The following is an 11,215-nucleotide window of genomic DNA, read 5'->3' as shown; positions in this document are numbered from 1 at the left end:
AAAAAAAGAAATCAACTTCTTTCAAATGGAAAAACTGATTTACATTCTTACCTTCTCCATTGAAAATTAAATTGATTTCAAGGAATAAAAAAGAAATAAAGAACAACCTCCAATGAAAAAAAAAGAAATTTATTTTGCATATCCTTCATTGTAAATCCCAATCGTAGTAGCACATGAAATCATCTTCTTTTAAATGTCATATAAAAACTTTTCGATTTGGTATGATTTTCCTTATTCTCCAAAACGTATTTTACTTTGTAAACTAACCTATGTTCTTGCCTTTTTGATGGAGAAGAACAGATGAAGGAAGAAGAAAAGAGGTGGGGGAATGGGGTTTGGGATCTGGAAGAAAGAAAAAAAGAAAGTAAAATTGAGATTTTTAAAAATAAAATAAAATTTCCACTGTCACATACCAATTCGTTTATTTTTCCACATAAGAGGCATCTGGATGTACGCACTTAAAATGCGATTTTGAAAATATAAAAAGTGTCAAAATGACACAGCGAGACCCTACGTGAGGTGTCTAAAATGAACATCCCCCACTTGAGGTGCCTAAGTGAAACTTCGTGCCAAGTTTAGGGGGCCACCGATGGGTTAGCCCTTTTTTTTTATAACAAATCCTTTCCCTCTCTCCCTTGCCTTTCCTCCATCTCTCTTGCCCTCTCCTCTCTCTCGGCCCCCTTTCTCTCTCTCTCTCTGTTTTTCTCTCTCCTATCGATAAGAAGAAATTAATTCAAATATATTATGTATCAATTGTATTCAATCAAATATAGGTGAAAGTTTTATATTTTATTTCAACTGTACGAAAACTATATTTTGTATTTTTGTATTAATTGTATTTGTATTCATACGAATACAATATGCATTCATCATATCTGTCAAATGTATTTGTATTAATCAAAGAGAGGATGAATACAAATAATTTAATTATTATAAGGTTAAAAAGAGAAAATAATAATTAATATAACTCATGATATATATATTTCATGCGATTAACTTAAAATATGGTGATGGAAAATGTTAATAATCTGGCCTGGAATTCAATATGGTGATGAAACCAAGAAGAAGAAGAGGAGAATAGGAATTCAATATCAAAGCTTAACAGAATAATGTGTACAATGTGATACTTATAGACCCTTGGTACTAATTGTAGTTAGTTAGTATAAGTAATTATAAACTTAAACTAACTGTGTATCTAACTATTAAGATGATTATATACCTACATAACCAACGCTTATAATTTGTTGTGTAAAAATGTCACCAATACGTTTCTGCTTCAAAAAATTTCCAATGACTTCAAATCTAATAAATCACAAGAATTTTTCAATCATTAGATTCAACGTAAACCTTCAAAAAATAAATTTCTGATTAACAGTGCTTCTAATATATGGGGACAAAAATGATATTTAGCAAGTTTTATCTCTATATTGTAATAACTGGAATTTATATTCACCAGTGAATATAAACAAGAAGCTAACTACCACAAACTTTCCATTCCAATAATGGATATTAATACATTATCCGATGGGACCGCATGAAATTACCCATAACTAAAATATTCCAATGAAGTAATAGACCTTGTCATGCAAGCAAAGCAATTGGCTAGATTTGAAAATTCCAAAATATCCCATAATAGAATAAAATTATCTCTGAATCTGATAATATTGTTGGTTTAATATCAAAATTATTAACAATCTTAAAAAGAATCTGTTAAGCTGAACGATACAATTAGTTAGTTGGATTTGTTAAGTTTGTTAATTAGTTTTAAAAGATAGTTTCTAATTAATTCTAGTTAGTCAGAGAACTGTGTATAAATAGTATTACACCTTGTGTAAAGAAAAAAGTCGGTTAATAAAATTCTTTCACTGTTTCATTCATCCTTTTCTTCATCTCTCAATTACTCTCTCAATTGCCCTAACAATGGCAAGGTAGCTATCACTCAACATGGTATCAGAGCCACCAATGCCCTAGCTGATAGAGAGATTTTTTCCCTTTCCGCATCATTCAAATTGGAAGAACAGTGGAATACCGACATCAGAGACAATCGGAAACTATGGTGGATGCAATTGGGTCATCGGAGGTGCAGGACAACTCCAATCGAGACCAGATCGACAAATTCACTGATATTCATCCAAGGAATCCTTTATATCTTCATCCATCTGATACTCCAGGTAGCATTTTAATCCCTCAACAGCTTACTGGTATTGAAAACTATACTGGATGGAGTAATTCTATGAGAATAGCATTGTTAGCTAAGAATAAAATTGGATTCATTGATGGTACTTGCTGTAAACATCACTACAAAGGAGATCTGAATCATGAATGGGAGAGGTGTAATGCGTTTGTGTTATCGTGGATCACCAATTCTGTTTCGAAAGAGTTAGCGAATGGCCTAATGTTTTCATCAAATGCTCATAATGTTTGGAAGGATCTGAAAGAGAGATTTGATAAACGTAATCTCACTAGAATATATCAAGTTCATCGCGAAATTAGTACAATGAGTCAAGGAACTTTTACAGTTTCTGAGTATTATTCCAAATTGAGAAATCTTTGGGATGAGTATGTATCGTTGGTTCCTTTACCTGCTTGTGAATGTGATAAATACAAGGTATATGCAGAACATATGGAAAGACAAAAACTCATGCAGTTCCTAATGGGACTCAATGATAATTTTGCCCAATCAAGGAGTCAGATTCTTATGACTGTTCCCAGTCCTAGTTTGAACCAAGCTTATAACCTGATAATGCAGGATGAGAGCCAAAGAGTGCAATCTAGTTTGATATCCAATTGTGTTTTACCTGTACAGCAGCTGAATCTTCTTGATTCTACAACTACTGCTACTGCTTTAACTTCCTTACAGAACAATAAGTTCAAGCAAGAAGCAGGGGGATTGTATTGTGACTATTGTCATCTGAGAAATCATACAAAAGCCAACTGTTATAGGTTAATTGGCTATCCTCCAAACTATAAGTTTCAGAAAAAAAGAGGTGTGGATGATAGGAGCTACAGGGGTCAGACTTCTGGGAATGATAGAATGCAGAGTTTTGGGAACAATAGGAGACCTCAAGCAAATTCTGTGAACTGTGCTGAAAATAATCATGACACAGGGAACCAACTTGGTGCTCCTGACATTTCTTCTTTCCAGGCTGCACCAAATTTTACTTCTGAACAGTACAATCATATACTGAAAATGATTGATAAGGACTCATCTTTTCAGAATGTTGCTGCCAACATGGCAGGTATAGCTCATGAACCTTCCTCTACATTCAGTACATTCAATGCTTGTTTTTCTACAGGTCATGATACAGTTCCTTGGGTTGTGGATACTGGAGCAACTCACCACATGGTTTCTAGCTTGGATGCCCTATTTAGCCCAAACTTAGTTCCATCTGTGTCCAGCAATGTCCATTTACCAAATGGTCAAACCACTGTTGTTACTCACATAGGTTCTGCCACACTGTTTGACACCAATGATCTGCATAATGTCTTATATCTTCCTCATTTTTCTTATAATCTCCTATCAATCTCTAAACTCACTAAAGAACTAAATTGTTGTGTTTGTTTCTATCCCAATTTCTGTCTTTTCCAGGACCTTTGCAATGGCAAGGTGAGGGGGATTGGTAAGGAAGAAGGAGGTCTCTACATACTTCCATCTACCAAGAAGCCATCACTTGCCACTGCTGATCCACCACATGTTGCTACTGGTTTCCAGTCTTCTGCTTCATCTGATATATCTCTTTGGCATCTCAGACTTGGGCATGCTCCTGCCACTGTACTCAAGAGAATTGAATCTTTGAAGCCTCACCTACAAAGTAGTACTTTTCATTCTTGTTCTATATGTCCTCTTGCGAGGCAAACTAGATTTCCTTTTCCTCATAGTGTTACAAAAACTGTATCTCCTTTTGAACTCCTTCACATGGATGTTTGGGGACCTTATAAACAATGTACTTATAATGGTCATAGATTCTTTCTTACCATTGTTGATGACTATTCAAGAATGACTTGGATTTTCTTGTTGAGATTTAAAAGTGAGGTTGTGAATTTCATTACAGCTTTTTTTACTCTTATTAAAACTCAATTCTCAGTTTCTGTAAAGACTGTTAGATCAGACAATGGTCTTGAATTTGTTAATAACCAATGCAATTCTCTTTTCTCTTCCCTTGGCATAATTCATCAAACTTCCTGTGTACACACCCCCCAACAAAATGGTATTGCTGAACGAAAGCACAGACACCTTCTTGAAATAGCTAGAGCCATTAGGTTTCAGGCCCATGTACCTCTGAAATTTTGGGGAGAGTGTGTACTCACCGCCACATTTCTCATAAATAGACTTCCTTCTTGTGTTCTAGGTGGGAAGTCTCCCTATGAACTGTTTCACAAACAGGCTCCTAAACTCAATCATTTAAGAGTTTTTGGTTGCTTGAGTTATGCTACCAAACCTGTCACTCCTGATAAATTTTCCTCTAAGGCTATTCCTTCTGTATTCATGGGTTATTCTGACACACAAAAGGGATACAAGTTGTATGACATTGCCTCTGGCATTTTTTTTGTGAGTAGAGATGCTACCTTCAGAGAAACCGTCTTCCCTTTTAAACATCCCAAACACACCTTCTTGGACTCCATTCCTCCTTTTCATACTTCTTCTTTTCCATCATCTTCAGGTGGTTTTCCACATCCTGCAGATGATACTTTCCCTGCTCTCATTGCCCCACCACCCTCCACATCAGTCACTCCTGACTTCTCTTCTTCTACTCCTACAGTTTCACATGATATGCCTCTGTCTGTTCCTACACGTTCTCCATCCAGTCCTTCTTCATCACCACAGAATTCTCCAGTTATTCCACCCTCCAGAAAGTCTTCTAGAACAGTTAAACCTCCCATTTGGCATACTGATTATGTCACCACCTCTAAAACTCCTCATCCTATCTCTAATTTTCTAAACTACACTTCCATACATCCAAATTATTATGCTTACCTTTCCACTTTTTCTTCTTCCATGTCTGAACCCTCCTCTTTTAACCAAGCTGCCCAACATAGTGGCTGGATCCAAGCTATGAACCTTGAAATTCAGGCTCTCAGTGACAACCACACCTGGGAGATTGTTGACTTACCTGCAGGTAAAACTCCCATTGGATGTAGGTGGGTGTACAAGGTCAAGTACAAGGCTGATGGTAGTGTTGAAAGACTCAAAGCCAGGCTTGTGGCTAAGGGGTTTACACAGCAAGAAGGTCTGGATTATCATGACACTTTCTCTCCTGTTGTTAAAATGGTGACTGTGAGATGTGTTATTGCCTTAGCTGCTCAGTTTAATTGGAATCTTTGTCAAATGGATGTTTACAATGCCTTTCTTCAGGGTGACTTATTTGAGGAAGTTTACATGACTTTACCACCTGGTTTTAGCAGCCATGGGGAGAATAAAGTGTGTAGGCTGCTTAAATCATTATATGGTTTGAAACAGGCCAGCAGGCAATGGAATCTAAAGCTTACCACTGCACTAACACAATCAGGTTTTACTCAAAGCAAACTTGATTATTCCTTGTTCACAAAGAAGGATACAACTGGTGGCATGGTTATCATTCTTGTGTATGTAGATGATCTTTTAATTACAGGAAATAATGAGGTGTTAATTCAGGAGGCTAAAGACATTCTACATCATAATTTCAAAATGAAGGACTTGGGAGAATTGAGGTATTTCCTCGGGCTTGAATTTGCAAGATCTAAGAGTGGTATATTAATGAGTCAGAGAAGATACGCCTTAGAGTTGGTGGCAGAATGTGGTTTAGCTGGTGGCAAAGTAACCACAACTCCACTTGAACAAAATCAGAAACTTACAAGTCTTGAATATGACAAACAGTTCAATCTCACTGATGATACTGAGCTAGATGACAGGAGAATATATCAGAGGTTAATTGGGAGACTTTTGTATTTGGCGATGACAAGGCCTGACATTTCTTTTGCTGTCCAGCACTTGAGCCAATTTATGCATGCTCCTAAGAAGTCACACTATGATGCAGCATTACATGTGGTAAGATATATCAAAGGACAACCTGGTTTGGGATTACTGATGAGCAGCAAGAAGACAAGAAAGATTAATGCTTTTTGTGATGCAGACTGGGCATCTTGTTCATTGTCAAGAAGGTCAGTAACAGGCTTTGGAATCAAGTTTGGAGAATCCCTGATTTCATGGAGATCAAAAAAACAAAGTACAGTCTCCAGAAGTTCAGCAGAAGCTGAATACAGGAGTATGGCAACAACTGTAGCAGAGCTGGTCTGGTTACAAGGTTTATTACAGGAACTTGGAGCATCAGTTGAGCTGCCAATGGAGTTGTACTGTGATAATAAAGCAGCAATGCAAATTGCTTCCAATCCCATGTATCATGAGCGAACAAAACACATAGAGATAGATTGCCACTTTATCAGGGAAAGGTTGCAAGATGGTATGGTGAAGACAGAGTACATAGCAAGCAGAGATCAGATGGCAGATATCTTCACCAAAGCGTTAGGAAAACAACTGCATAGTGATATGTTGTTCAAGTTGGGAATGTTGGATATATTCCACCATCCAACTTGAGGGGGAGTGTTAAGCTGAACGATACAATTAGTTAGTTGGATTTGTTAAGTTTGTTAATTAGTTTTAAAAGATAGTTTCTAATTAATTCTAGTTAGTCAGAGAACTGTGTATAAATAGTATTACACCTTGTGTAAAGAAAAAAGTCGGTTAATAAAATTCTTTCACTGTTTCATTCATCCTTTTCTTCATCTCTCAATTACTCTCTCAATTGCCCTAACAATGGCAAGGTAGCTATCACTCAACAGAATCATTTTACTTGACTTACTCAACTTAAATATACCTTTCATCTGCCACATGACATAACAAGTGGTCTCAAATTCTTGTAGGAGTGTGAAACTCTTATAATAATTCAAGAGAAGTGTACACCCTAAACTTAATGAGAATTTAGGTGGATATTTTACTCATATGGCCAAATCAAGGGTTTATTTAAGTTCAGTTAGTCAAGTAGAGAGGTGTTTTTAAGGCTATCAATAGTTCGAAACGAAACTCATAATTCATAAGAAATTCAGAAATGTTTTTATTTCTGTCTATTATCTATTCTCAACTTTTAAATTTTAGTGTTTATAAACAGTATCATGTGCTCTCAGTTTCTAAATTCGTTCAACTTCACCATTATTAACATGGTGAAATTAATTCAATGTTAATTGTCCGTACTATGGACGAATTCTAAATTACGTAAATTGAAACAAAGGAGTATACAATAAAGTCTAGTGTAAAAATTAAGGGCTGAAACTAACGAAGATGATCAATTAAAATTAAGGGACATCGTATCTTTTTGGGCTAAAAGATATTTGAATAGTACTAATTTATATCCACCATTGAAGATAAGTACAGGGGTCGTTTGGTTGGAAACAAGTTATCCCAGGATAAGTTATCCTTCTGAGGTTAGCTATCCTGGGATAACTTATTCCACCATGTGTATGGGATAACTTATCCCATCACTATGATATAAATGGTGGGATAAGTTATCCCAAACATGCCAACCAAACAACATAATTTTTTTTAATCCCATCACTATTTCTTTATCCCTTCACTATTATTTTTAATCCCTCACACCAAACGAGTAAGAGGCTAACAACCAAGTTATTTTCATTTTTGTCATGTAATGTAGCTAGTAAAAGGCCAAAAAAATGAATACTAATGTATTGAGGGGACCGCATGTGTTACTATCCCATAACTAAAACGTGCCAAACAAATATGTCAAATTAGTTGCCGCACTCGGTTTTTTTTTGGCGTTTTTCATTGTTTAGTTAAAAAAATTGAAAAATAATTTTTTAAGAAATTATGTTTTTTCTAAAAAATAAGAAAAATAATTTTTCATTGTAAAAATAAAAAAAAAATTTCACAAATAATATATATTTAATATTGAGTTAGTTTTTTTCTTTACTTACACGAAACAAGGTGATTTTATAATGAAAAAATTTATGGAAGGCCAGTTAATATTAACAACTTATTTGTGGAAAATAGCTATAGTTTAAAGATACTATATAAAAAGGCAATATGTTATTTCTTATAGCAAACCCTTTTCCTCTTCCTTGCCTTTCCTCCATCTCTCTTGCCCACTCCTCTCTCTCGCTTCTCTCTCTATCTCTCTCTTGCCCTCCTCTCTCTCTCACCATTAAAAGATCTTAAAAGTTAAAAAAATCTCAAAAAAAAACCAATTTTTTTTTTACATCATCTAAAATAAAAATTAAACAAAATTTTATTCACCTACTACCCCAAAATATAGAAAAATAAATTTCCGGCTAAAAAATTTTCATCATTAAAATATCTTAAAAGTTAAAAAAATCTCAAAAAAAAATAAAAAATTACATCAACTAGAATTAAAAAAAAAACAAGCAAAATTTGATTCACCTACTACCCCAAAATATAGAAAAATAAATTTCCGGTCTAAAAAATAAGCAGCAACAAATTAAAGAAATGTTACGATTTTCAAAGATTAATATTGGATTTAAGGTTCCACAAAATACACCTATATTAACTAAATGTATCTATATATCTAATCATTAAAAAATTAAGAACTGGAAAGAACTAAAAAGGAATTTAAAAAGAGGAAATAGTCATTTTTGAAAAGTATAAAAAATCTGGAAATTTTCAAGTGTGCTAAAGTTGAGTTTTTGGTCAATTTCAAACGACCATAACTTCTAGCTCAGAATGAATTAGGAGTGTTTCCAAATATCGTAGGAAAGATCTTGGAATAATCTTTCCAACACCGCCGAGTTTACGCGAATCTGAGTTCGTATGAGTGAGATATGCACATTCGAAGTTGGGCTGTTCGAATAAGAAATGTCCAATCCGGATTTTAGAAGGGTAGTTTGGTCTTTTCCTTACCTTTTTATTATAATTCGTTTTTGGTAATTACTTAGGGGTCTAAACTGAACTTGGTCAGTTTACGCTTTTACGATATTGAGTTAGGGTTTTAGAAAAGAGAAAAGAAGAAGAGAAAGGAGGAGAAGGAGCAAGACTCATCAAGTTCTTCAAGAATCGCTTGTGGATTTCGTCAAAAGGGTGATCCCTACAAGGTATGTGAGTTCACACATCGTTGGGTTCGTTCACGCAAGCGCCAAACATGTTTAATTCAGCATGAATTCGTCCTAAAAGTTGAAAGTTTGAATGTTCTTGATGTGTGTTCTTCATGAATTTACTTTCGTTCTTGAATTTGGGATGAGATTGAGGAGTTCTTGAGAGTTAAAAGTCGATTTTAGAGTTGTGTTTGATTAGATTCTTGTGTACGTACATATGTTGGGTATCTGAATCTAAAGATAATTGGAGAAAAAGAATCGAATTTAGGCGAATTGGGGCAGGAAAACGAAGAAGGAACAAGTCGGGCAAATCTGGGTACTAGGTCCACGTCGTGGACCTGTTCCTCAGATTTGGAAAATTCTCCCTCGCGGAGCGGAGCGGTCACAGATTGTTCTGCCTCAAAAATTATTTTCGCGACCAAAAATTTAAATGCATCTCCGCGTCGCGGACCAGCTTTCAGACAGTGATTTCTTGATCTTTTCTCGTATTTAACTATCTAAAAACACTTCTAAACATTATGAGATCCTTCCTATCACAAATCTCAATCCTTGAATCCATAATTCAATTCATGGATCAGTTAAGAATCAAGTCAAGAGAAGTTAAGAGAAGTTCATAGAATCTTCCAAAAGTCTTTTACAAATGATTTAACCTTGTTATAAGACTTGAGTTTTGGGTTGAGTAAAGAGTAAAGTTGAAGTTCATTTCTTCAAAGTATATGGGGACTATGTATTCTCAAAGAGTTAAAATGTTTTCACATTTAAACAAGAAAAAGGAAACCTTGATTTCCAAAGAGCCTTTGAGCTAGTTTTCAGAAAAGAGTAAGTGCTTTCACAATTAAACAAGAGAGGAAACTTTGATTTCCAAGATAGTCTTTGAGCTAAATTTTTGAGTAATTATCTTGTTGACACCCAACTTTGGCCCTCCACAATATAATTAATCATCGAATTTCTTAAAATTCCCAACGATTTGAAATAATTGACTTCATTTTTTTTCTTTCATGTCTCAATTCTATATATAAATAAACGACAAATTTTCATACCCTTTAAACTCAACATTTAGTTTGGATACATTCACATAAGACACATTTATATTTTTAACATATAAAATTATCATACATTTTAGTACATTTATTTATTTACCGTATGATAAACATACTAATAGTAATTTTATTTAAATGGACATATATATGTCGTACCTTGTATTTTACTTTTTTTTTTTAAAAAAAAACAAATAAAATTCACTTACCATTGATTTTAAAGCAAATAAATAAACAAGTTTTCCTAAATTCAAAATATTCTCCAAGTCATTTTAATTAATTCCATCATTTAATTTTGTTTTATATATAGTTTATTTAATTTTGTATGTATTTAACAAAGATTTGAAAATCATCTCAAAAAAGATTTTATATTTTAAATATTTGGTTAATTAGCTTAGTTAAGTAATAGTTTATATATATTTATTTATTTATTTTTCTTTTGAAATAATTAGTTATTTTTTAATTAAGTTGATTATTTTATTTTGTTAAGATTGAGAAGCTCATTAACTAATTTATATTAATTCATCTTATTTAGTTTTTAGCCAAATCACCAACTAAACTCAATATGGCTAAATTGTTAACTCTAAGTGGCTACAATTGAAATTCATATGGTCATTTTCTTAATAACGATTCTAACTACTTCCTTCCATTCCTTCAACTCAATTTAAGAGACCAAGTTTTGGGCCCATTTTTCAGCAGCCCACAACATTCCCTTCAGCCCACTCTTAATTCAAATACCCAATCCAAACCCATTCCAGCAAACACCAAATAATTCCCAGCCAAACCCGACCGACCCCACTCTGCTTCTTCTTCCTCACCATACGAGAACAACAAGCAGAAGGCTACGAACAACGACTCCATTTTTTCTTCATCGCAGCGGAAATCACGGACAACAACAAAAAATTGTGAGAAACCAGTACCCTCATCCAACTACTCTGCAAACCCATAACCCTAGCAACCTAATCGATCAAATCGTTGTTCCCTTTCCCCCATTTTCAGGATTTTTCAAATCCCTTTCACTGTTCCCCTTGGAAACGAAGAAAGAAATTCAAATTTTGTGTGAATTTTTTTCCAACGGATTTCCC

The sequence above is a fragment of the Solanum tuberosum genome, unplaced genomic scaffold (assembly GCF_000226075.1).
Source record: "Solanum tuberosum cultivar DM 1-3 516 R44 unplaced genomic scaffold, SolTub_3.0 scf00159, whole genome shotgun sequence".
Classification (NCBI taxonomy): Eukaryota; Viridiplantae; Streptophyta; class Magnoliopsida; order Solanales; family Solanaceae; genus Solanum; species Solanum tuberosum.
Note: the sequence above shows the minus strand (reverse complement) of the source record.